This window comes from Aedes aegypti, chromosome 2 (assembly GCF_002204515.2).
Source record: "Aedes aegypti strain LVP_AGWG chromosome 2, AaegL5.0 Primary Assembly, whole genome shotgun sequence".
NCBI lineage: Eukaryota > Metazoa > Arthropoda > Insecta > Diptera > Culicidae > Aedes > Aedes aegypti.
The window spans coordinates 381646684-381671693 of NC_035108.1; positions in this window are offsets into that span (position 1 = coordinate 381646684).

Consider the following 25010-nt stretch of genomic DNA (forward strand, 5'->3'; position numbering starts at 1 on the left):
GTCAACTTGAAAATCTAACATTCGTAACTGATAGTTCCATTTAAGAAGAAGTTGAAAATTTAAGTTTCATACTGCAAACTGAGAATAGTGAAAGGCATGTTTCGCTGAAATTTGTTATATATGTGTAATTGATTCTAGCTTTGCAATTTTCTACATTAAGTTTATCAATGAAAAACGTTCCATAACATCGCAGTGGACGACAATCTATTGAATCAGTTATACTTATAAGGAAAAATCATTTTATTAGCAAATTGTGAAAATGTCCAAAGTAGCCCCTTTTTTGTCTTGAAGGACACACTTTTTTCGCTATTCCAGCATTTTTGTTATTTCTTGATGGATGTGCCTCATATTTTGCACATTTGTAACGTACATATACAACTTAAATATAGGCAAAAATTATCAACATCTATCCATAATTCTAAGAGTTACAAATCCTCAAAGTTAAAGAATGTAGAAATAGTGTCAAAAGAAGCCCCGTTTGACGGTATGTTGCTTTCTGTTTCATGTGGCATTATTATTATATATCATAGAATGTTCTTATAAAGTGATAATAAGAGGCAAAATACCAAGAATCAAAACCATAAATTTTAGTGTGAAACACGTGCAAAATATTTGTTTTTAATTAATTATGAATCGTGGTTTGTGGCTAACCAGCCGAGTGAAAGTTTAACAACTGCCAAACAATAACAAACTGAATTATTTTAATATTGAAGGAATAATAAAACACTGTAAAACGTTTGTTTGATTTCAGTTAGTTATTGAGTAAGCATTTGGTAGCAAATTAATAGTAAACTATGTTATAGAGATAGTTTTGAATAACAAACCAAGCTTTCCAAAATTTCAAGAAATGTTCATTCTTACCAGTGGCGCGGGAAGTGGGTAGGACAGGTAGGACATGTACTACGCACAAAAACACCTGGGTAGGACAGTCAAAGGATTGTCCTACCCATGATTCAACATAAACAAAAAACACAAGAAAGAAGGATTGAGAATATCTGTAGAGAATATCCTTTGAAATTAACAATAAGAATTGTTACAAGAAACTTTTTTAACCGTTAGAAAAACTTATGGAGCATTCCTCTAAGGCATTTCTGAATCTACGGCCAACCCTGTATTTGTTCCGGGATAATTTGGGTTGAACATTCCTGGAAGTAGTTTTTGAGAAGTTTCTGGATTTTCAGAAGATTATTGAGGAATCTTTAAAAATTGTTGACGAAATTCCAGATGGAATTTCTGCACGATGAATATTTTTTCAAGCATCTTCAGGTTTCCTGAAAAAAAAAATTCTAAAAGAAAAACAAAAACTACACAAATTCACGTAATTTTTACTGTTTATCCATTTGTTTGTTTATCCATTTGTTTGTCCATGTTCATTGGCGTAAATAGGGAGGGGCCAGGGGGGGGGCCTGGCCCCCCCGAATCATGGACTTGGACCCCCCGAAAAAAAAATGGAGAATAAATGACAATATAGTTTTCATGCACTTAACCGTGTTAAATGCATTTTGAATATAAATTTCCTTTTTTTGAAAAGATAATAAGACTATTTACTAGTTGTTTTTGTAGAACAAACGTAAGGTCTTGTTCATACTGAAGATTATTGTTAGACACGCTTTTAATTCTTCTATAAGTGTTTATAATATGTATTTTTTTTTTCAATTATTTTTAATAATTTTTCTTACGCAACATTTTTTGGCGTCTTACGTAGATTATATGGACATTGCATCAATTCTTTTCATTGTCTTTGTTAACGAGATTTTTAAGCTTGGGCTAGTTCATCTCGAGACCAACAGCTTTACTTCCCTTCCAAATGAAGTTGCCACTATAACTTTTCCAAGCAACTTTAGAATTTAAAGTTTTAAACTCTAACAAAAATGGTATTATTCAATCCTTTGTTCAAATTTTGATTTCGTGAGGTTTAGAGAAATGAATCGTTCACTACAGAAATGCTGAGCAATAATAATCCATTTTTTTTTTTCAGAGGCTTGGTTTTTATAAGTGTCGGCTTCAACAGGTTTGAATTTTACATTGATCTTGAACCTTAATTGAACTGATATATTTATATCTCTATCTTGTTTTATAACTTTGCAAAAAATCTAGTTCATATCGAATTGAAAAGGTAAATCCTGATTATAGTCTGCTTTTAAATACTTGTATTGTATTCGAGATCTATAGCATTGAGTTGAATACGGCATCTTGGAAATATAAAACGAAAAAATAGATACGTTTACTATTTTTCCATAAAAATGACATTTGGTATCTACAGGGTGATTACTAATTCCTGTCAGTAAAGTAATTGATCGTATAGATAAAAGATGTATGTATGAATTTTAATTTCCAGTGTACATCCTGTTTTGTACATCTATAAAGTTTGTTTTAACAAAGTAAAGATTTTTTTTTTTTTTCATATACCTTAGTTTTTAGTCATATGTGTTGTTTTAAAGGCATTACACCTGGCAGGCACGTTTTCCACATATATGTATTTTTGACTAAACTCCGCTGAAAAATTTTCCTGATTGAAACAATACGTTACCACAATCTTTCAGAATTACTAGGGAATAGCAAAAGACTGATTATGGAAAATTTTAGCGAAAAAAATATGTCTTTTTTGGTTAAAATATATGCTTCTGAATAACCTGCGTGTTAACTGTAATGCTTTTGAAACAACGCATGTGGTTGAAAATTAAGGTTAAAAAATAAATATGTTATCTATGTACAGTGAAGACAAATCTTATAGATGTCCAAAACTGGATATGCACTGGTAATTAAAATTCATACAACCATCTTTTTTCTATGATTACTTATTTTACTGACAGGAAATAGTAATCACCCTGTAAGGAAGTTGATCAATCGGTTTTGAACGATTTTTCGGTTTTGATCTACCTCTGTATGAAAGTGCGCCACTATAATCGGTTCACAAATATTATCGAAACAAGCATGGTTAAGTTATCTAAGTCCTTTAAAACTTTTATCTCTCATGAGAAGGGGCCGTAGCCCCCCTCAAGTCTGATGGCTATTTACGCCAATGTCCATGTTCCTGAAGATCCTAAAGGCAGGACTGGTAATAGGTTTCTTTTAAGAGACTTGGTCTTTATTTTAATGTTAGTCTCTATTATAAATGGAAGGTCTCTAAAGTAAATTTTAACCAAAATGGTCTCTTTTGTTTCTTATCCTGTTTGCAAAATTGTACAAGCTCCAAAGAATCCTTCAGAGACTATAACGGGTTAACAGACTCTTCAAGATTTTCGTATCAGATTTCCCGAGGAAAAGCATCAGGAATTATCAAAGTGCTCTTAATTAGAATGCTTTCAGGGTCTTCTACAGGGATCTCTCCATAAATTCTAATAGTAATTTTTCAAAGGATGCTTAGACGATTTGCTTTAGAATTTGCTCCAGGAAATCTTTGAGAACTCCAAAGCTACTACCTCCAGTAATTTTCTCAAGTATTATTTTCATTTTGTTTTTCAAAACAATTCTAGAATTTCCTCCAGATATTTTTTCAACAATCCTTCAAACGAATTATTCAGTTGTTACCTCCTACAGTAAGCAAGTAGATCTTCGAAAGATTTCTACAGAATTGGTTACATTAGAGTGTTGGAAAAATAGCTTAAGATTTTTTTTTCAGAAATCCTGTGAGAATTCGCCCCCTGTTCACGTTCTTTCCTTCCCTGTTCCTTCAAGAATTTATCCACCTTTCCTTTCAGAAATCCAAAATTCCTTGAGGGGTTCTTTGAACAAATCTATTATTTTTCTAGCATTTCATCCTAATATTACTCCTGCAGTTTTATTAAACATTTCTTAAAAAAAATCTCAAAAAAAAATCAAAAGTTTATTTAAGTTTTCAGACCAGTTTTACTACAGCAAGCTTTCGAATTCCTTCGATCTTCCCTACACAAATGTCTATAGAGATTCTGTCCAATGGCTTTCGAGATATTTCTTCAATAAATCCGGCGGAATGGTATCCCGAAATACAATTCACTTTTTTTGATCGTTGGCAAGTTATCTAGGAAGTCCTCTTGAACTTCCTCAAGAGTCCAGGTGTTATTTAAGAGATCCTTTCTCATTGAGAATGTCTCTAAAACTTTCACTAGTTTGATCATAGGTTACTCTAGGATGTTTAAAAAAATACTTCACGAATTAATTTTTTAGAAAAATTTCCTTGGCGTTTCTCTGGAGACATTCATGGAAAAAACCCTGAAAAAAATCAAAACATACTTGAGAATATCTCAAAGAATTACTGGAGGAATTTTTGTAGAAATGTTAGAAGGAATCTCTGGATAAATTGTTGAAGGTACAGAGAAATCCCTAGTTGAAATCTTGTGTAAATTCTAAGAGACAATTGTTAAGGGAATCCCTAAAAAAATCTGGATTGATTGAATTTCAGAAAAGGCATAGACTGGGAATTTTGGAGGATGCTCCAGGAAAATCGATGGATGAATCACTAGATAGAATCTAGGAAGAGTTAAGACTTTCTAAAAAAATACAAAGAATTTTTGGAGGAATGCAGCTAGAGAAACTCCTTTTCTGTGATTCTCCTTCAGAAAATCCAGGCTGAATACTTGAGGTATCACGAACAAAGTTGTTAAAAAAAACTCTAGGAAAATTCGTGAAGTAATTCCTTGGGGAATAATCACTAAATGAAATCCTTCAGTAACATCTCTTTCTGGCCACTTCTTAGTTTCTTTTAGGTCTTTTTTCTGGTCTTTATTTTCTGGCAAGATAGATAGTCCTGTGGTAATAAAAAATAAGAGGGTTAAAACCAAATGGTTGATAAAAACCTTTTTTTTTTTTGATAAAATCTACTTTGAAGTTTTTAACTTTATCGTTGGAACGCTTAGAAACAGTAGAATTTCCTCTACTCAACGCAACTCATAACAGATCAAAATGTCATTCAACCCCTTTGCGTTTGAGTCTCTTAAATATAATAACTTAAATTCCTAGTCCAAATCTAACATTTTTCTCAGCTTCACTGTGCACAAAATATTTGCCAACATTTGTCCTACCCATGGTTTCGAACGTGGATGCGCCTCTGATTCTTACTAAAATTATATCGCAGAAATCTAAAAGAATAGCTTACGAGAACAAAATTCTGTTTGGATAGCATAATATTGTCTCCATCGGGTCTCCATACTTTTCCATATAATAGCAAGTCGAAAATAAGTCTAATTATTCTAGCTCAATCTGGTATGTGATTATTATACGCTTAGAAGGGAATAGCCCTTCTTCTATTGTATTGTTAAAGATGTTATTATCTATATTACTTAAAATAGAATGGTATTTATATGTCACAAGATGGTGTGAAAATGAGTCAACAGATTTACATATTTTTTCATCATCATCTTCGTTTACCCAGCTTTCCCGGGAAGCTTACGAGACTGATAAGAGCGACGATGGAAGGTGTGCAAAATAGTATGAAGGTTTCAAGCGAACATTCCAGTTCGTTTGGATCCCGCCAGAGACTACGGCAAGGTGATAGACTCTCGTGCCTGTTGTTCAATATTGCGCTAGAAGGTGTTGGCTCAACAGCCGGGGTACGGTTTTTACGAGATCCAGTCAATTTGTTTGCTTCCGGATGATATGGACATTGTCGGCCGAACATTTGAAAAGGTGGCAGATCTATACACCCGCCTGAAACGTGAGGCAGCAAAAGTTGGACTGGTGGTGAATGCGTCCAAGACAAAGTACATGCAAGCTGGTGGGGCCGAGCGCGACAGGGCTTGCCTAGGTAGCAGTGTTACGATAGACGAAGATACGTTCGAAGTAGTCGACGAGTTCGTGTACCTTGGATGCTTGCTGACGGCTGACAATAACGTTAGCCATGAAATACGGATGCGCATCATCAGTGGATCCACAAGAAGCTGCGGTCAAAAAAGATTCACACCCGCACCAAATGTACCATGTACAAAACGCTCAGAAGGCCGGTAGTCCTCTACGGGCATGAAACGTGGACGCTGCTCGAGAAGGCCTTGCAAGCACTTGGGTTCTCAAAACGATCTTTGACGGTGAGCAGGAAAACGGTGTGTGGCGGCGAAGGATGAACCACGAGCTCGCCCAACTCTACAGCGAACCCAGTATCCAGAAGGTGGCCAAAGCGGGAAGGATACGATGGGCAGGGCATGTTGCAAGAATGCCAGACTGCAAACCCTGCAAAGATGGTGTTCGCTTTAGATCCGGTTGGTACAAGAAGGCATGGAGCGCAGCGAGCTAGGTGGGCGGATCAAGTGCGTATCGATTTGGCAAGCGAGGGGCAGAACCGAGGACGAAGAGATGCGGCCATGAACCTAGTATTGTGGCGTAAAATTGTATATTCAGTGTTATCTGTTTAGATGTTAACTAGATAAATGAACGAATGTCTAGAAATGTTTAAAGATTCCACCCAAGTAACCGTACAGCTGTATATAGTTGCATTAATATCACTTTATATGCTTCTATAAAATATGGCATATAAAGTCATACTGCATTACATGTCTCGTTAATGCAGTATTAAAGTGGAAAAGGGCGCTATTAAAGTGTAAATACGGCTACATTTCCTAGCTCTATGCTGGCAATTGCTAAAGTATAGTTACTGTCTGTACCGTATAAAAGCTTTAGCCAAAGTGTATTTAATGCATGAAGGAAAGGATTAAAAATAGAAACACAAAATTTGTTTGTATTTTTTTGTTCGTTGGATGTCAGGTCAGCATTGCTTTTTTTTTGCCGATTCATATGTGTATTTTGTTTACTCCCTGTTGCTGGGATTTGAACCTAAATTAATTGTGTGATGTTTTCGATGACTCGCCGTGCCTATCCTCCGGACTATGAATGCTGGATGTCTTGGCCGGGAAAATTGTGCAACTTCAAGCAGCTCCCTTTCATTCCCAGTGATAAATATTGTCGATTGAAAGTGTGTAAGCAGCTCAAGATTACGTCGAATCATGATAGTGTTTTTAGTGCACTTATTCCTTGTGGTTCAAGGAACAAGTGTACCGAATACGTTTTAATGATCTCTACAAACTTTGTGATAGTCCAATTTGGGGTGAAGTGCGCAATAAGTAAGTGGACACGACTGTTGCACTTACAAGTTTACCACGGCTGTCGCTTTTTTGCTGTTGAGATTTTGTTTTGTTTTCATTGTGTGGGGCTAAATCTTCACGTTTTATATATCGTTTTAGCATCTCGCAACATTGAATCGTCGATAGCCATGTGGTGTGCGCACGGGCCTATCAATCGTAAGGTTTTTGGTTCAATTGCAGGCTGTTGCTTATTTTTTGTTTTCAAATTCTGGTTTCTCGTAAGATAAATCTACGAATTTCAACAAGATTTCTTGTGATGAATTTTCATAAGGGATATTCAACTATTTCTATAGTCTATTTGCCTGAGTGAGGGGAAGGTTTACAATAAATAGAGCAATGAAATCTCGCCATTTTTGTTGCGATGAAGCATTGAGTAAGATGATGCAATGAAGCATTGAATGGTGACCGTATATAACCCATTAATGCACATTTCACTGCTACAACAGAACAATGCTACATTGCATTCATAAAATGGAATTAAAGCATTACTGCACGCATATTGCAGAATAAAAGCAATGATGCATTGCACTCGTTGAATTAAAGTTAAAATACGGTAATGCCTTAATGCTTGTGGTTACTTGGGCAGAGTTCCAAAAAAATCCTTCCTCAAGTCAATCTCTGATGTGAGAACTGATTTATATGATAGTGATAAGATTGCACTTGACATGTAGTATAGAAATGTGCGAAAATAATCTTTCCTTTATGTGCATGATTTCACACTGCATTTTTAATCGTTTTTTTTTTCTGATGATACACAGTTGACGGCTCACTGTTACCCTATGTAGTAAACACTCATGTTCAAAAGTAGTACATACTACATGTTTGAAAAGTTGTTTAATTATATCACAAGTGTAATAAACCCCGAGGATTTTGATTTGGAATGGAAGCTAAGCGCTTTATACAACCCAATGTCGTAAAGGAAATACTAGATCTTCAAGCTGTTTAGTGGGATAAATGTAAGTAATTGAAATCCAAATCAAGTAAGTAACTGAAATCCAAATTAAGTACTATACCATTCAATTCCTTCAGAGTTTGTATCCTTTGACAGATACACTTTGTAATACACGCAGACATTGCAACTCGAGCTGTAAGGCAGTTTTCAAGGTGGAGCCTCGTACAAGGCACTGAAGACGGCCTTACAGGTAAGGTCCAAATACGCATAACTGTCAAAGGATACAAACTGTAGTAGAATTTAATGGTATAGTACTGAATTCGATTTTCATTTACTTTATGTCATATATGTACTCTAATGCAATATAGCGTAGATCCAATACCCATAAATGATCGCAGTGGGCAGCACGCGCGAACGGATGTGTTGAAAATTGATCTGTCACGTTTTAATCGGCAGAGCCTCGTTTAAGCCCAAGCAGAAGGTGAAGATGCATCGAAGTCGAATTTCCAGTAAATGAAGTTCAATAGGTATACCTCATTCAGATTCTAAGTATTGGAAATTATCTGGTACGGAATACCTTAGTTTGGTATTCAGTAGTTATTTTCTTCTGCTCAGGAAGTGCTAAAATGATGGAAAAACGGAAGCATAGGGAGACGATCTTCTCTTTTATTGTCCGTCTCGGGATAAAAAATGCTATGAACTATGATAAATAAACTTAGATATATTAAGAGTGGCCGACAGAAACAAGTGCAATATACAACTACAACTACAAAGTACAAGGAAAAGGACTGACCTGGGATTGAACCCATGACCTTCTGCTTATGAGCGGTAGCCATTGGACCAATTCCGTCTGTTTCTTAACCCAAGGTTGCTATGCAATATCTATTTTATAATATAGAAATTAAACATTCACCGTAGGTTAGCAGCAATAGTCTTAATATGCTTTTTTTTATATAATCGGGAAAAAGGAGCGAATTTGCTCATTTATAACAGTTTTCTGCAAAACACCGCGTGATATTTAATATGAAAATAGGTATATATTATCGTTTTGAACCAGCACTGTTTCAAAAATTTGCGGTTTTGGATCCGTTTCTGCCCACTGTGCCACGTGCTCTATTCCTCTGTCGACCTCAAAAAGTATGTCGACTTTGAAACTTGAGGCCAGGTCGAACGACTGGCGACATTTTGCGCAAACAAACGAAAATTGCGGTTGAACTGCTCGGGGCTCTCTCGGTGCTATCAATTTTACAAACTTTCATAAAAGTTAACAGAATATTTCGTGACATGCGGAGACACAAACAAGATATATTGCGAGTGGTACACATTTTTTATTTTTCCTCAATTTTCCGTTGGCTGCAGTAGGAGTTGTTGATATTTGAACTCGCATTTCAACCTCGAAGCTGTTCGTCGTTTTTTTATTTTGTGTTGCGCTTCGAAACAGCTGGCATTGGGAAGTGCATTTTTGCGGTGCAAAAGTTCCAAAGCGGTATCCCCCACAGCAAATTCAATAGTTTAGCTTCGAGGGTGCAAACATAGGGATGATGATGGCAAGAGGTTGTCATTTTGCGTTCCCCAAGCAATGTGCCGGATTTCAACAGCATCGAAGCATACAGTATAGGGCAGTACATTGGCAACTTTTTTTCAATTTTTCATAGACAATTGTTTAATTTGGAGGGTTGCATACGATATGAATGAACTATTCACAATTCTTTAGACATATCAAGAATTTCAACATATTCTTTTGAGTGGTATTTCCAATCACGAGTTCAAAAGCATTTTTTTTCGATTGGAACTCCTTGTGAAGATGGCTTGTTTATTCGGTGCTAAGGAAAACAAACGGATTTGATGAGTTTGTTCAGATTAAATTGCTTATTTTCAATGCAATGTGGGCTATTTCTTTATTTGGCGAGTTATGGCGCTTAAGCCAAAGCTCATTAGCTTGGTCACAAGGTGGAAATACCTTTGCCCCGTCTCTGGAAGACAAACGCCTATGGAGTGACATTAACCTCCTTAGTAAAGTGGCGTCACTCCCAACCTTGATATGAAAAATTCATTCACAAAAATACCCTAAATTACACATACACTAAATATAAATCCGGTCGCATCACTCGCTTATAGTGTATCCTAGACCAATACCTTTCCCATAACCCATCTTCTTGACATCTATAACGACGTCGGTGAATCTCTGATCTCTCTTTTAGTAGGTGTCATATCATCATCATCCTTTCCTCTCTTCGTAACGGAGAATCTGACTTCTGATTGGATAGCTATTCCTCCAAAAATTGTTTTCTCTAACTAGATAGAATAAGAGTGGTAAAGTAAATAACATGACAGTTTTCAGTATGCAATCTAAAAAATACCTCAACGCAACGGTTTGACTAAGTGGGCTTCGTGGTCGTGCGGTTAGTGTCGTCAGGCAGCGATCGCATCGTGTCATGGGGTGTTGGTTCGATTCCCGCGTCAGCCATAGAAACTTTTCCTACAGAATGTTTCTCGGCTGTGCCACTGGAGCATGCTTGTCCGTTGTCTAGTGTTGAGTTACAGTCTGTGCAGCTAAATTGCTGAAGACGGGGTCCGTGTCTTTTACAGTGATTTTTAAGGTGAAGTTGAAACTCAACCACATCTCAAATTTTGAAAAGCCCATATCTATAGAGTTATCGATCGATTGGTGGCTCAATCGCATTTTCATCAGTGAGCAACATTTGGATCTGCATGTTTCAGCCTTGGAACTTTTATTCATTTCATCTTCACGTTAATAACATAACTCAAAAAATGAAGGCATATTTTTATTGCATCTCGCATTGGTGAAGTTACAGATTAAATCGAGATGAACAAATTTGCCAAAGACAGTTTTGTTGTAGGACTTTCATATTTTCAAATGAATTGATAATTATTTATCATCACAAATTTCACTTAGGTCAAATCGTTTTTACTTTGATCAATGTTGAACATTTTGTATCGACAATCGAAAAAGTTGCAAACGTATCAACCAACACTGTACATCGTAGGTAGATACGTACATTCCAACGTAAGTACGAAGGTATGTGGACGAGGCAAAAGTGACACATTTGGATTTTTGCTTTTCCAGGAGCAGTAGAGCAGCGGTGCAGTGGCTCGAGAACCACTTTACCCCACACTGAGTGACTGGGTTGAAACGGATGGTGTGTGTATGTATGTTAGGAAATATAACAGCTGTAGCGAAAGAATTCTTGGCGCAGGGGATGGGAAATAGTTGCTGCCGAATGGTGTGGCATTTTTCAGTTGTATCAACTCATAAATCTGCGGTTCCAAGAAGTGTCACAAAGTTGCGATGCACAGCTTGCTAGTGGGTTGCAAAAGTACGCTGGTATGGTATTGAGATACTTGCAACCGAGTGAATAAATTGGATCAATTTGTTCCGATGTTTCACGCAATGGTGACTTGTTCCACTGTAGAGCTAGGACAACAAATGCAAACAATGTGATTAAGCTTCTTCTAAATACACAACTTCTTCTTCGTCTTGTTTTGGCATTTCGTCCTCAGTGGGACAGACCCTGCTTCTCAGCTTAATGTTCAATGAGCACATTCACGTCTGTTAACTGAGTGATTTCCTTTGCCAAAGTTGTCATTTTCGTTTTCTTAAATCTTGGCAAGTATGAAGGTACTTTGTGTTCAGGGAAGTCAAGGAACTTACGAAATACGAAAATATCCTGGACAGACCGGGAATCGAACTAAGGCACTTTCAGCATGAGCTTGCTATATAGCTACAGAATAGGCTAAGTAAGGTCCTTACGCCAAAATTCTTCAATAGTCGAATTTACAGTCAAAGCTTACTTGTTTAATCTTCTTCGAACGTATTTCTTGACGATTTCTGCCTGTACTCATGGCAGATTTTAAATTAAACCGTCAATAGCTTTCTCCTTTTCAATGTTTTCTTTAGCGAAATCTTGTCATATTCTTCTAGTTTTGTTTTGTTAGAAAAATTCAAGCCAGATCTTTGCCTGATTCCTTCTCGACTTGTATGATGACTCAATGATCTTAGGCGTTTTATAACACGAACGGTGTTTAGAGGTCATTCAAAAATGACGTCCATCATTTGGGGGAGGAGGGGGGGGGGTTCTACAAAAGTGTGACAGTACGTGTCTAAGGTATTGAAAAAAGCGTGAGGGGAGTCCAGAAATCCCGAAAAAGATGGACGTCATACTTGAATCGTCCCTAGTCCTTTGATGCCAACGCTTTAGCCTGCATGGGTGAGCTTAGCAATCAGTATCAATTGTGCTTAGTGTACATATTGTGATTTTTCGATCCATTTATCATTGCAGAAATCGTTCCGGCTGCAATGATTTTTCAGAATGTTGTTTATAGGGTACCGGTGCCATTAGTGGACTACCTAAGCTATAAAAAATCATAACAAAATAACGAAAAGCCTTAACAGAGATTTTGTGGTGTCAACAGAAAGATTTCATCCTCTGCCATACGGTGAAAATATGAAAACAGTGATAAAACTATGTTTTTAACATAAAATTGCTTGAGCCACTATTGGTACCCGTGTTCCAGTAGTTGCGCTAGTGCTCCAGTAGTAGACGTTCGGGAAGGATATAAGGAATTTTTAACAAAATGATGAATATTTGCAGAGGTTTAACATTTTTCCCTCGGAACAGCAACTTATATCTTTCGAATGAAGCATAAAGATCATCTCTGCGACTTTTCTTCATTTTTATACATCCATTTTAAAAACAGCTTCCATCCGTTGATCCACTACTGGAACACGACGGCAACTATTGGTGCAAGGGAGCAATTTTTTGCGTAATTTTCGTATTTATTTATATGACTTTTCGATAAAATAAAAAGCCGAAATTTGGCAAATCGACTTAACTAGAGCCGATCTATCCACCAAAAATAGCACATGTCGTTTTTATCGAAAAATGTACGTTTTTTTTATCATAGAGTAATCTACTGGTTACATTACAACCATTGGTACCGGCACCCTACCTACATTGTTTTATACATTTTTATTTTGTTTCATATGATATCGCCTTTTTGCATCCCATTAATTTATGGAAGAAGTTCCGTTTTCGAAAGTTTCCTCTAGTAAGACTTAATATAAAAAAATGCGAACGCGTAGCCAATTGTGCAAAAATAAGCAAGTCTACGTTAATGCATATTTTGACGAAATGAACCAGAGTTTAGATTTTGATCCGAATAAGCCGATCGACTCATATTCAGATATTGTAACAGTTCGTGGCACTTAGATCTGTGTGACGAAATATGTTTGGTCGGTGACGGCGTCAGAGAAACTTTGTACCCAATTCAAACTCTTTTTAACAAAGTTGCAGAAAAATAACTTAATTCATGCAAAATTCAGATTGTGTTCTTCTAGAAGCTTCCAAGACATTTCTTAAGTGAAAGCATATTATTAGGCGTACATTTTTGAATCACCTTATGTGTAATTCATATCTATAGAATCGTTCATACTATCATATAATTTAAAATCACAGCATCGGAATATTGCATGTCGACTTGCTGTCATTATTGTTGTTTGTTTACCACGCACGATGAAAGAGTACCGCGACGTTGTAGTAAAGTTTCTTGTGAGGGATGAGCGACTCAGTGACATATACCGACGGTGGAAATCTCACGGGATGAAGTGGAATTTCATTTATACCACCATCCGTTGGTGCCGGGAGACGGGCTCGGACAAGGACCGTGTTATATCCGGGCAGCGGCGTTCGGTGAGGAAGTCAACAGCCATGAAGGAGGTGAGGTAGAACAATGAATCGCTCGATCCGGAAGACCGCTGCTGACCAGGATGTGTCGATCGGGACTGCTCACACCATCATGGCGAAGGACATGATCGGCTGGCCGAAGTTTGCAAGCATCTCCTCGTCCCTTATAAACATCCCGCGGTTCCGAAGCGCTGCGTCGGTGATGGCTTATGGGGCCGTATCCAGGCGTGGGAAGCTCCCACTGGTGTTCATCGAGAAAAACGTGAAAATCAACGCAGCGTATTATAAGACCGACGCTCTGGAAATGGTTGTGCCCCGGCACTTCGGGACATCTTCAACTTCCCGTCATAACGTCTTTCAACAAGACGATGCACCGGCGCACAGAGCGAATTTCATCCAACCGTGGTGTCGAGAAAATTTGACTGATTTTCTCGATAAGACTTTGTGGCCTTCTAACTCCCCAGACATTAATCCCCTGGAATTTTTATGTATAATCGTTCATGCAGGCCAAACAGAGCGAACATCAAGTGAGCACTATGGACCAATTTAGGAAGCTCATTTCCAAGATCTGGGATGAGTTTCTGACGGAGCTGGTGCATGTCACGTGCGATTCTTTTTAAAAACGACCCATGCTCGTCAAAAAGCATTGTTATTTGTTCCTGTCTACCAATGAAAGGTATCTTTCACAGGTATGAAAGTATCCGTACAAAATCCTCTGGTGATAATTCCCAAGTTTTCATAGTTTCCAATGAAATTCCTTTTGATATAAAAGGTATTACTGCAGCAAACCCTGAAAAAAATATTTGTAGAATTGCTCGTAAAATGTTTTTTAAAGAGTTTTTATGAATATTGCATTAACACTATAGATATTTGCAAGCACCTCTACAATTAAAAAATCAATGAAAAAAATTACGGTTTTCAAAAATAAACGGTCAATTTCACATATTATTTTGTAAGAAGAAAAAAGATATAAAGATTATTGCATTTTTTTTTTTCCGCGAAATCTAATCTGCAATCCCGCAGAAATAAAATCGAAAATAGTATGCCTATTGTATTTTCATCAGAAGCATCAATTGGTAGAATCCTTGAGAAAAATCATATGTGCCAAAGAGATTTCGCAAGCAATTTCTTCAAGAAATCGTTAAAAAAACACCTACAATATTCTTGTAGAAAAAGAAACACAAGAAATTTGAAATTTCAGCAGCAAAACTTTCAACAATTTTCACTAATATTTAATTTGAATATTACTCCTCATGTTGCTTCAACAGTTCCAGCACAAAATACTTCTTAAATATATATATATATATATTTTTTCAAGAAATTCCTTTCATGCTTCTGATCATGCATTTTAATACTAGTATTTCTCGAATTGCAGCAAACGAACATAATGCTTGATGAGATCTCGTAGTTTTTTTCTATTTTGGGTGCATGGCGGACTCGATAAAAAGCATTGAAAAAGTGACATGACCCAAGAAAGCGTGTAGTTATCTTTACGGACCTTACTGTACATATTAGATCGATATCTTTCGACTACTCTTCTTCTATTCAGCCCTGATATTACATTTCAACTGTGATAACATTGATTTTAGCATAGTAATGTATAAGAACTTTCGCTTTCTTCAATCTCGAACCTTGTTCACTACATAAGGCGTATGGTAACCAAAATTCCACTCTAAGATCAGAAAATCCAACTTGAAAGGATCCTGTATTCGAAACCTGCTACTTTCAATATGGCCTTGCACGTTTGCACTCTTTTACCGTATTAATTTTACCGTATTAAATTTTAGACTTGTTGATTGTTCCGTTGTCTACAAGATTATATTTATTTAGAATCATTTTTACTTACAAGAAGTCTTACAATCATTGAATTGCTTATGTTCTAAAAGTGTTCTAAAAGAGGCGGTACTTGGAGTTAACTTTTGGTATGTAAATATAAGCCAATCAGAATTTAGCACTATGCATTATAAGCGAAAAGAAATATAACCATTGGCCTCTTGCATCGTGAGAACGATGCACTTGGCGTAGGCAAGGAGATCGAATTACGCTATTGCATATATCGATTGTCTGGAATGATCGTTGGCGTCAGAGTGTAGTGACAATGACATGGGTCATTGCCTGAGTTGTAATTTGGAAAAGGTTGGCAATAATTTGGTTTGAATGTTAGCATGATATGAATGCTTGGGAATTGTGAAGTAAGGTTTTTATGATCGTGGGAAGGTTCAGCATTTCAGTTGATGTGAAATTTAGTTTTACTGTTTTATGCTTTTCACACTCTTAAGGATTTGTGAGAGCTAGGAAACGTTCTGTAATTTGATATTCTTTATGAACATCGGAACATGAACATGTTCTAATGCTTGAGATGAATTATTTATGTTTTTTGAATATTAACTTTGTAATGCAAGTCTATCATGCTACACCTCCACCCTTCGGGAGAGTAATGTATCGAAGAAAAATTACTCGTGTATAGCTATGCTCCAAATACCGTTTACATAAAAAATATACTTATTTGATCCTATCGAATTTCAAGCTTCTTAGTGTTATACTAAGAAATTTTACCTACCCCATTTGATTGTCATTTTTTTTTTTGTGTTTTATTCTCTTTTTTATGGGTGTTAGGCTCGGTGGATCTCTTTTGTATTAAAATTTATTGTTAGTTATCGATACAATAATTAAATCAAAACTTTGTGTTTTTTTTTTTTTTATTTTTATGCTTTAATAAGTCGATTTTTGTGAACTGTAATATTCTCATTATTTTGTGTCAAATAGTGATTAATTTTACAATTTGGGTCATTGATTTCGACTATTTTATAAGGTCCTGAATAAAATGAATCAAGTTTTTTTTTGTTTTCTACGGTTAAATATACTAAATCTCCAATATTTAGATTTATTGGGTTGATATTTTGATTTGCTTGATTTGTTCGTATTAATTTTTGATCAATTAATTTTCTTCTAGCGATTTCATTTGATTTCTGAATTTTAAATTTAAGTTCATGATAATAGTCCTCGTAATTATAAAGTGGTTCTATGCCTTTTTCGTATATTTCGTTGGGTAGTTGAGCTTTTCTGCCAAAAACTAATTCAAATGGTGTAAATTGATGATCTGAATGTGGAGTGGTGTTATAGGAAAAACTGTAAAATTTTAACCAATCATCCCAATCTGTATGGTGTTTATTTGTAAAGGATCTCAGATATTCATTCAAACATCTGTGATTTCTCTCTAATGAACCAATAGTTTGGGGATGATAAGCCGTTGAAAAGTTTTGTTTAATTTCCAAAATTTTGCAAATTTGTTCTAAGGTTTGATTTTTAAATTCGGTTCCTTGATCTGACCTCAATTCAAGGAAATTTCCGTACACTAATATGAAATGATCGACTAATGCCTTGGCAATGACATTAGCTTCTTTGCTTGCCGTTGGTATTAAAACAACATACTTCGTTAAATCACATTGGATTGTAACTATGTATCTATTTTTGTTATTACTTAATGGAAGTGGTCCAACTGTATCAATTGAAATCACTTCAAATGGTGTGGAAGGTGTTGTGGTAACTATCATATTTTCTTTAGTATGTTTAGTAATTTTATTTTTTTTACATAACTCACAGGATTTTACGAACTGTGATATGCAACCTTTCATATCCTTCCATTTATATTTTTCTCTTATTTTGAGATAAAGTCTATGTTGTCCAATATGACCTCCTAATGGGGTCTCATGGTTAATTCTAATTATTTCATGTATTTCATTTTTATCCGTTATGAATTTTGGCGGATTGTAAATTATTATTTGCACGTGTCTAACTTTTCCATTTGTTATTTTTTTGAAAATATTTATAGGCCATAACTTGAAAAGTTCATTATCCGAAGATAAAGCAATCTTTTTAATTTTCATCGTAAGTAATAATTTTTCTAATTTCAGAAGAGCAAACTCAAGTGTTTGACTTCCGTTTCTTATAAACTGTTGTTGCACTGATGCAACACGTTTTTTACTGTTCTTTGAAAAAATTATCATTTCAAGAACATTGTTATCATAACTAATTCTTAACTTATGCAATTTGTTGGTAATGCTTGGATTTTCAGTTACGTAAATAGAGAGGTGATCAGGCTCTTTACTAACAGTAACCTTTGGTGTTTCTGCGGGTGTTGTAGTTTGATTTTGTTTACGGGTCATTGCTCTTGTATTAACCTTCAAAATATTTATTTTTTTCAATTCTTCAGACGTTGTGACAATACGTGACAGTGCGTCTGCGATTACATTAGCTTTGCCTTGTATGTATTCTACGACAAAGTCAAATTCTTCTAAGTCTAAACGCATATTTGTGAGTTTCGAGTTTGGATTTTTCATTCCAAACAGGAATACTAGCGGTCTATGGTCTGTTCTTACAACGAACTTTTTTCCATACAAATAAGGTTTAAAATAGTTAATAGCCCAGTGTATCGCTGTTAACTCTTTCAAAATTACTGGTTTATTTTTTTCTCCTTTCGTAAAGGTTTTACTTGCGAAAGCTATCGGTAGCTCGCTATTTTCAAATTGTTGAGACAGTACTGCTCCACAAGCAATGTCTGAAGCATCTGTCGTCAAAATAAATTGTTTATTAAAATCAGGATATTGAAGAATCATTGGTGACATTAAATAATTGCGTAATGATTCGAATGAATATTGACATTCATCCGTCCACATAAATTTTGAATTTTTCTTAAGTAAATTATTCAAAGGACTAGCAATTTTTGCAAAGTTTGGAACAAATTTCCTGTAGTAATTGCAGAAAGCTACAAATCGTCTAACATCATCCGCATTGGATGGAACTGGATAATTTTTAATTGTATCAAATTTAGAAGGATCAGGTAATATTCCTTTATCAGTTATTTTGTGACCTAGATAAGTCACTTCTGATTGAAAAAATTTACATTTATTTAAATTGAGTTTTAAATTATAGTGTCTCAATCTGTCAAAAACTTGTGTAAGATTCATTAGATGGTGGTTTACTGAACAACCAATCACAATGATGTCATCAATATAAATAAAAGCTAATTCGGGTGTCAATCCAGCCATGGCGATTGTCATCATACGCTGGAAACTATTTGGACTTATATTTAATCCAAATGGTAAACGCGTAAAATGATAATGTCCAGACTGTGTTGAAAACGCTGTGAATTTTCTTGAGTTCTCATCTAGTGGGATTTGATGAAAACCAGACATCAAGTCCAACGTGGAAAAATATTTAGCTCTTCCCAATTGATCCAAAATAGTATCAATCCTGGGGAGAGGAAATTTATCAGCAAGGATTTTTTTGTTAAGCTGTCGAAAATCGACAACTAAACGCCATTTCTTGTCATTAGTATCCGATTTTTTCGGTACCAACAAAATTGGAGAATTATATGGGGATACTGAGTGTTCGATAATGTTTTCACCCAGCATCTTATCCACTTGTCTCTGAATTTCATTGGTTTGGGCATGTAAGTTTTTGTAATTCGGAATATATATCGGACAGTTGTCCTGCAGAGGAATTTCCTGAGTATAAAAATTGTTAAAGGTTAAAACATCATCAGGTAAACTAAAAATGTCGTGATATTCTGCAATGAGGTTCTGTAAACCTTTTACTGCATCTAAAGGTATTCCAATAGTTTTAATTTGATTCAGAATGTCTTGCTGACGATTCTTCTTATTTTTAATACTACTATTAATTTTCATTATATGGTAATTATAGAGTGGTTCCATTATAGGTTGGAATCGTGAATACAATATATGTACAGGATTTTCTGTAGTGTTGATAAATTTAACATAAGGGTTATTAGATGATATGATAGTATTTCCACAGAAAACGCCTGGCAATATTTCCTGTGAATGCACAACCATATCGTATGTATATGGAATATTTATAATTCGCCTAATGACTTCACTTCTTTTCGGTAAGATAAAGCCATTGTTTAAGTTGTCTTGAATTGGTATAGTTATTTCTTCATTATTTACATTAAACTTAAGTAACCAAGACTCATAATCAATTATGCATCTATGGGAACTTAAGAAATCGCGGCCTAAAATGCCGTCTGTCATAATAGGGAATTCATCATTTACAAGGTGGAATTTATGCTTGATGCACAGTCCTCCTTCAAAATATAGGTCAGTTACTGCTGACGCGATGGTTTCAACCGTGTCATCAGTGATACCTGTTAACTTGATCTTCTCCGTTATATTTATTAGATAGCTGGGGTGTATTTTGCTACGTTTGAAAATAGATATGTCTGCTCCACAATCTATTATGAATGTGTTTGTAGTGTTTGTCATCTGAACATTGACCGATATGAAATTGGACGCGTTCAGATTCATCGTGAGTACGGGAACAGACCTGTTGTTCCTAAAAAATGATTTGGAACTTGTTGAGGTTGTTGGTGTTGCCTTTGCGGTGGCATCATGTTACTTGGCACCATACTTACCGGTTGAGGCAATGCACCGTTTGGCGCAAATTGACTGGAAAGCATTGAACCATCTACCTCATTCATATGATATAATCGTCTATTACCGGAATGGTTCCAGTTTTGTTGTCTTGGATGTTGATGATTGGTATTTTGGTAATTGTATCTTAAAAATCTGTTTGATGATTGTTGAGGAAAATTTGGTGTGGTTTGACGCGTATTATTACGTGTGAAACCTCTAAAATTACCTCTAGAGTTGTTGCCATTGTTGCGATTTTGATAATTTGATTGATAACTTGGCTTATTTTGAGGAAATTTCTTTCTCATCTGTAACATTGACACAGATGGTTCGTTGTTAAAATTCTCGTTTTCCACAACGATATTCAATGCCTCAGAAAGCGAATCAAATTTTCCAACTTTCAAAAGCATTTTTGTTTCCTGCTTCTGTGATGCGATAATCAAGGATTGAATGGCAGCCTTGTTTGCTAATTTTTTTGCTACTTCATTAGGTACTTCTTCTCTAATGTAAGCTTGTTTCAATTTATCTGCTAGTATGTCTACTTCCTTGGTAAACCCAGAAGTTTCTTGGCCTTTTTTTGGTTTAATATTTTTCAAGTTAGCGAGAGCTAATTCTGAACTGCTTTTGTCAGTACAGTCAGCAGAAATTTTATCCACAATTTCTTGGTAATTAGCCGGAACGCCAGTAAACAAATCTCTGGCCTTACCAGTCAACCTAGTCAAAATGAGCTGAATGGCAGGGGCTTGCTGATCTGCTGGCACTATAGTTTGCACCAATCTGATAGCATCAATAAATGATTTTACACCTCCTGGATTTCCATCGTAAGAGGGAATCAGTGATGCTAATTCAGATGCTGTTTTTATGTTCAATGCCATTTTAACTTTTTTTGAAATCTTGATCAGTCTAATATTGAATATTATTGCGTAACTAAGAGATTTTAATGATATTGGTTTTGAATATTTCTTAAGTTTTGTTTCTAGTATATAAATTATTTCATCATAATCAAGACGTGCTGCTTTTATAAAGAAATCAACATGTCTATTATCTAAAACATCTTCATATTTCAAAAGAGTTTGTACGACTTTATTGTATATGGTTTTAGTTAAAAGAATTTTATCCTTTAGAGTACTTTTAAGGTATCTTCTAAAAGGAGATTTTTTTAAGTTTGTTTTAATATTATGTAGTTTTCCAATTAAATTTTGTATTTCTAATTCAATTCCACTCATTGAAAACTTTTAAAGTTGATCATAAGGTTAATTGCATAATAAAAAAAAATAAAATTTTTCTTTTATGGTTTTTCGCTCAGGGGCAACCATGTGATTGGATCGTCTCCTGGCAAATTTTCAATTCTTGCTATCAATTCTTCCCACGTACGGGGGGTTGTGTTTCTTTCAAAAGGTGCAAATGGTTCTGGACCATTACCCTTTTTAACTTCATTTAAAAATTTGAGAAAATCTTCCCATTCAATGTCATTCATTTTAAAATTTTAATTATAATTCATATAGTTAAGAAAAATATCAATACCAAATGAAATTTACTAATAAAGGCATAAACTTTCATTTATGTTCACCATATAAATCATAACATATTATTTCTTAATAGGGAATATTCATTCTTCTGTTATTTTCCAATATAATTATAAAAGTAGATTTACAATGCACAATTCACATATGAAAATTATTAATTAATGTTAGTAATCAATTACGGATTTGATACGCTCACCAATAGTTGTCTTCCTACGGGTAATTCTGCTCATCGCCATGTTCCTGGCTCTGGCACGATCGTTGCACCTCGGTCACTGCTGCTGCTTGTTGATGTTGTTCTAACTGTACGTTCTCATCTTCGTAGGGGCAGCTCCATGTTGCCGGTTTGCCCTTTGTTGGGGCGGCTCCAAGTTGCCGGTTCGCCCGTGGATAATTAATTTTCGTTTTCAATTCACTGCACCGCGGGATTTTCTTGTGTCACGCGATTCTGATTTTCCGCACAATTTGAAGATTATTTTGTTCACTTTACTGGATCTCGTTACAATTGTTCAGTTTATTTTTATCGAATGATTTAAAATGTTTATTTTTATTCACTGCACTTGATGTCTTACTCAAACTTTTTCCAGTACAGCAATACTCTTAGCTGCTTTGAGTGCATTTTTTCGAGTGTTCTTCTTTATCATGTTGTAAACCATTATCACTGTTTGGATACCAACCATCACCAAAATTAGCCACAACTTTAATGCATTTTCCTCATGGAACTGTTGATGGTTTTCTAGGAGATTAGTTATTTGAACATTTGCGTCGCCTTCGTTGGACGACTTTGATGCGCCTTTTCCCATAATTGAATCTCACTTATCACTTGAATCTCACTAGCACTGTTTGAAAAACTTCCGATTTTTGTTTTGTTTTTTCACTTGTTTGCTTCATGCAAAATCAATCACTAGATCATCTAGTTGGTGATCAATAATAATCCACTTCGGACTCCGAAAGATTCGAAAGTCACCGGTCGCCATTTACCGTATTAATTTTACCGTATTAAATTTTAGACTTGTTGATTGTTCCGTTGTCTACAAGATTATATTTATTTAGAATCATTTTTACTTACAAGAAGTCTTACAATCATTGAATTGCTTATGTTCTAAAAGTGTTCTAAAAGAGGCGGTACTTGGAGTTAACTTTTGGTATGTAAATATAAGCCAATCAGAATTTAGCACTATGCATTATAAGCGAAAAGAAATATAACCATTGGCCTCTTGCATCGTGAGAACGATGCACTTGGCGTAGGCAAGGAGATCGAATTACGCTATTGCATATATCGATTGTCTGGAATGATCGTTGGCGTCAGAGTGTAGTGACAATGACATGGGTCATTGCCTGAGTTGTAATTTGGAAAAGGTTGGCAATAATTTGGTTTGAATGTTAGCATGATATGAATGCTTGGGAATTGTGAAGTAAGGTTTTTATGATCGTGGGAAGGTTCAGCATTTCAGTTGATGTGAAATTTAGTTTTACTGTTTTATGCTTTTCACACTCTTAAGGATTTGTGAGAGCTAGGAAACGTTCTGTAATTTGATATTCTTTATGAACATCGGAACATGAACATGTTCTAATGCTTGAGATGAATTATTTATGTTTTTTGAATATTAACTTTGTAATGCAAGTCTATCATGCTACACTCTATTGGCCACTGAAAATAATACCATGCTTATACTGTGTAAAGAAACTGATCTCAGTTGTTTATTGACCGATTTGAATGAAATTTTTACAGCACGTCAGATATTACTTGAATTTTAACATACAGTCGACTCTCCACATCTCGATGTTCTACATCTCGATATCTCTCCCTATGTCGATGATTTTTTCGGTCCCTTCAGCCTGCATACATTTTCACTCTCCATATCTCGATATCCTCCTTATCTCGATATCTCCCTATCTCGATGTGATTTTCGTTCCCAATTTTCTCTCCGTATGTCGAAATGCCCATTATCAAAGGTTACTAGACTTGATTTTAGAGATTCAAAACAATTTGTGAAGACGAATTGACACTTGTTTGTTTTTGATTTTCCTGGTAACGGAGTGATTTTCAATCTAGTATTCGTTAAAAAATTGTTCTATGTCTCAATCTCTCCCTATCTCGATGGTCCCTTCGATATCGAGATGTGGAGAGGCGACTGTATATTTTCAAGCAATTGATCCAATCACGAGTTCATAAGCAATAACGGTTCGGCTAAAGTGAAATTTTTGATGAAAAATTATAAACGATTTATCTGAAAATAAAAAAGGCCACACAAATACTATCTTCGGCAAACTTGTTCATATTGTCTAAATCAACAACTTTGCTGAATATATCATAAAACTATTCCTTCAACTTTTTAAATTACGTAAATTATTAAAATTTGTAAAAAAAACACTTCAATCAAACCGTTACTGCTTTTGAACTCGTGATTGGAAAAATCGCTCAAAAATATATGTTAAAATTCAAGTCCCGAACAACACACATGTTATAATTGTGTATTATCAACTAATATATGACTAGTTTTGGTCATATATTAGTTGGTAATACACAATTATAACATGTGTGTTGCTGGGGGTAATATCAGACGTGCTGTAAAAATTTCATTCAAATCGGTCAATAAACAACTGAGATCTAGCCTATCAAAGTTGACCATTTTGTATGGGTAATCGAAAAAGTTACAAATGTTTTGTCCAATACTGTATACCTGAGCAATTACTCGGAGGCATCCCTAACCAAATAGTTTAACGATCCAAACCTCCAGGAAGAATCTTATGACCATTCCTAGAGATGTCTCTGGATAATTTTTTTCCACATATCTAATATCCTCGAAGAACTTCAAGTATCCTGAACCCTTGGAAAAATCTCTTAAAAAATAGAGAAAACAAGATTATCCATGGAATACTCTTGTCAGAATCACTAAAGAGGTCTCTACACCGTGTCCAGTATATTCTCATACAAATTCGAGATAACATTAGTTTGCGCTTGTCTAACTGACATCATTGGTGATAATATTTTTTCAAAGTGGTTATAATACTGATTCACTACAGGAAATATTTTTGAAATATTTCAATTATAAACTTATCTTATCAACTTAAGAATTTACGAAAAATATTTCCAGCGGCACGCTCATAGGCAGAGCCCAATTTTAATCTGCAGTTATCACACATATATTTATCAACTTTTATCAATATTTATCTATTCAAAACGCAATATGATTAACTTAAAGTTTCTGAAACTTTTTTGTGAATGCTCTGATTTTCACATTGTAAACCAGACCAATATGAACAAAAATTCATTTTAAGTGCAAAACACGACTTCAATGGACATTTCATCACTTATCATAGCAATTATTTTTTCTTATTCATAAAACAAGCTATTCTACGTTAGTATTATACTACCAGACTACAATGAAATACTACAACATTGGATTATC